Raw genomic sequence first — 3,789 nt, 5'->3', positions numbered from 1 at the left:
AGAGAAGCGGCAGAGAAGGGGGTTGAGACCGTCCCGGTCCCTGGGGACAGGAGAGGCTGAAGAGAAAGAGAGGGAGAAGGATGGGGCGGGGGGAAACAGACAGAGAAAGCGACAGGAGGTAGACAGTCCCACCTTTTAAAACGAACAAAGTGAATATACAGAGGAAGAGCTCATAATGACTGCAGCTGAGGACGTACCCAGTTGGGACCCCAAGGGCAGGCCAGTACAGATGCCTGAATACTAACATTAGTGCCATTTGCCCCCAAGTCCTCCTCTTTCTCTTAACCCCACCCCCACCCCCCATGATTGAATATGTGCCAAACTTTCTTCCAAAAAAACTTCAGTTCTGTTTTATACTGGTCCAGACTGAATTTTTTTCAGGGGCGAATTGAAAAAAAAAAATCATACCTTCACAAGCCTGTACCCCAGTGCCCCTTGTTACTGTCACTGGAAGCCAAGAAGGAATTTTAAGGATGCAGTAATCAAAATTATTTGAAAGTTTCTTGGGAAGGCTAATCTGGGAAGGTAATCAGCATGTTGGCTACAGGAATGAGGAATACTAGCCAAAAGTTTGGAGCTGGAGAAGAAAGCTAACCTAGGAAGACAGGTTTGTAAGATCCGGTGTTTGATAGGTGTGGTGAAAAGTGTCTGCACCCTGATAAACCTCTCTGCCGACACAATAATTCAAGTCAGACCCAGTCAAACCAAATCAGTAAAAGCCCAGGTTTAATATGGATAACAATGCTTCCATCCTCAGAGAAAGGAGCCAGGAAGGAAGACCGGAAAACTACGCGTTTCTTCGATGGAGTACAATTTAAATACCCTGTGGGAGTGGTCTTGAGCTTCTGGGGGGAGTGGTAATCATTTGGCGGGCTTTCTCGGAGGTGGAGTCTGGACTGAGACAACTCCCACGGGAGGGGGCTTGGGATGGAACTTCCACCCGAACTCATGGGAGCCAAGAATGATGTTCAAGCGTGAACCTTAGGCCACTAATGTCATTGATCATCCAGAACTATCAGTGTAGGAAAATTGCAGTGATCCCGTTGTACCCGGCCCTGACTGGCTCCGTCTTGAGTACAAATATATAGGTAGACACTGTTGGGAGGCTGACCGATATTTTTAACTTATTATTTATTAAGGTTTTTTGAGACAGGGTTTGTTATAATTTAATAAAGGTCCGGAGAAAGAGATGTCATCAAGCGACGGAGCTCCCGTGGAAGTTTTCATTAGGAAAGGGATGGAAAGGGGGCAGGGGAGGGGAGAGACCGAACTCTGGAGACAGGTGAGGTAGAAGGGGGAAAGAGGCAGAGAGGGGAGGAGAGAGAGAGAGAGAGAGAGAGAGAGAGAGAGAGAGAGAGAGAGAGAGAGAGAGAGAGAGAGACAGAAACAACTCGTGGGGGGTGCGGGTGCAGGGGCAAGAGGAGCTGCAAGGAAAGAGGGGAGGAAGGGGGCATAGCGCATGTGCAAGACTCCATAGTGCCTTAGCAGTTGTAGGACCCTGGGCTGGCTAGGATACTGCCTGAGTGCCAGGAAGCTGAGACACCTCTCCATCCCCTGAACTCAGTCTTTAGATCATGTTGACCTCCAACTCAGACATCCCTTGCCTGCCTTCCAAATTCTGGGATTAAAAGTGTGCCCTACCTCTGCCCCGCTGTGGTAGAAGAATAATTTATACATGCAAGTAGAAAGGCATCTCTATAGCTGGGTGGTGGGAGGGCACACCTTTAAGCCCAGCACTTAGGAGGCAGGGGCAGGGGGAACTCACTCTTGAGTTTTAGGCCAGAGTGAGTTCCAAGAGAGCTAGAGATACACAGAGAAACCCCGACTTGAAAAACCAATCAAACCAAAAACAAAACCCCAAAAAGGCAGGTCCTATAAATTGGATTAAGAACGTGTGGGCAGATGAGCAATTAAAAGTCAATTAAAAAAATAGCAGTCCTGAGAATTTATAGACCACACCAGGTCAATAGGCAGCAACAGTCTCACCTGGGTCATAAAAGGAGGGGCACGGTGCTGGTTCTTACCTTGGTTGTCAATTTGACTTTAGTTAACTGGACTAAAGTGCAGAAATGGAGGGCACACCTTTTGCTTAATCCGCAGTAGGAAGATCCACTTGTAATCTTTATCTTTGAGATAGGAAGACACACCTTTAGTCCTGACCAGTGGAGGTGGGAAACCCCACCTCTACCCTGAGCACAGATTCTGCCGGAAGCCTACACTAAGGACAGGGAAGAGAAAGCTTTCGCACTCTGTCTGCTTGCCCTCACCTTCCAGCAATCCCATTCCTTCACTGCATTACAGCCTGCTTCTTCGGAATTCCAGGGCATACTACAGACCAGCTGAACCACACGGCCTAGATTCTTGACTTTTGTGTACATGGCCATTCTATAAAATCCCTTTCTTTGCACATAGAGAGATTCGCTCTATAATTTCTGTTACTCTAGGGAACCTTGATGAATACAGGTACCTAACACTGAGACCGGGACTGGATTGTCCACCTGTCCACTGACAGCTTGGTGTGCCAGGCAGGCAACTCCTAACTGTTCATAACTATTCTTTCCTGCTGCATTCGGCCTACTTGAAGCTCCCTCCTTCCATCTTTCTGATGGGTCTTGTTCCTTGCCTCCTTTGTCCCGGTGGACCGGCTCTGCAGCCCCAGCTCTGTGGGCCTCCTGCTGGTTTTTTAGACACCTTTCCTTACCACCTGCAGCGACTCACTTTGCATAGATACCGGCTTTCTGCTCTTGTCTCCTTTAAAATCTTTTGTGGCCTCTAAAGCTTTTGTAGCCTTCACGTGTGAAATATACTGTGTTATAAAAGAATAAAAGAAGTTGTAAATGCCAACAGATCGCTATCTATGGTAATATAGGCTACTTAGTAGAAAGTAACTAATGAAAGTCTCATAGTATTTGAATGTATTTTTATGTTTATTAGTGTTTTGCCTGCATAATTGTCTGTGCGTCACTTTAGTGTCTGGTGCCTACTTAGGCCTGAAGAGGGAGGCAGATCCTCCGGAACTGGAGTTAGAAGCCCTTGTGAGCAGCCATGCTGGTGCTGAGACCCCCAACCTGGGCCCTCTGGAAGAGCAGCAACAAGGATTTTAATCCCTGAGCATCTCTTCTTCCCTCATGAATTTATCGTTATTAAAAAAAAACTGACATCGTGAAAACACCCAAACGTCGATCTACGTTTCTGACAAGCGCGGGGCAGTTTCTTTACAGATCTGGCTATTTTTCTTTTCCAATTACAGGCTACTATTTAGACGACAGGAATGAGATATCCAAACAAAAGAGTTATGGTAAAAAAAAAAAAATCTGGTAACATCATGGAAACCGAATTCCTCTTCCTCTCAGGTTCACTCAGGAGCCCGAAACCCACGGCTGAGTGCCCACGGGTTCCCAGGCCTGAGGTGGCCCAAGGGCACCACGGCCTCCCTCAGCCTTGTCCCTGAGTGGCCTCTTGGGCTGCCAGGGCACCGGCGGCCCGTGGCCTTCGAGGGCCCACGACGCGACGCACATGCCCGTGCTCGCCTCCCGCGTTGGCGGGAAGACGGGGAGCGCGGACGCGTGAGGCCGACTCGGAGCCTACCCATGAGGCAGCGCGCCGCGGCTCGCGACGCCCCCTCCCCCATCGCGGTGCTCGGCAGCCCGCTCCGCGATGGGAGCCGCGGCGGTTGCGGCGCACGGCCCGCGCTCCTCCCTCGCCTCCTCCTCTTTCTCCTCCTCCTCAGGGCTCCAGTCAGGCCGAGCCGCTCCGCTCACGGTAAGCGCCCCCCGCCCCGCGCGGCCG

General features: G+C 49.9%; 1 long non-coding RNA gene across 1 annotated transcript in view; it reads left to right on the top strand.

Moving 5' to 3' along the window:
* Positions 1–3,631: 3,631 nt before the first annotated feature.
* Positions 3,632–3,789, top strand: part of LOC113456082 — a 13,381-nt gene continuing 13,223 nt past the window's right edge. Inside the window, exon 1 of the long non-coding RNA XR_003376955.1 lies at positions 3,632–3,762. This is a non-coding gene — a long non-coding RNA (uncharacterized LOC113456082). The remainder of the gene's footprint in view (positions 3,763–3,789) is intronic.

The sequence above is a fragment of the Microtus ochrogaster genome, chromosome 5 (genome assembly GCF_000317375.1).
Source record: "Microtus ochrogaster isolate Prairie Vole_2 chromosome 5, MicOch1.0, whole genome shotgun sequence".
In the NCBI taxonomy this organism is placed as follows: Eukaryota; Metazoa; Chordata; class Mammalia; order Rodentia; family Cricetidae; genus Microtus; species Microtus ochrogaster.
The sequence above is the reverse complement of the archived record's forward strand: the minus strand, read 5'-3'. Positions and strand labels throughout refer to the sequence as shown.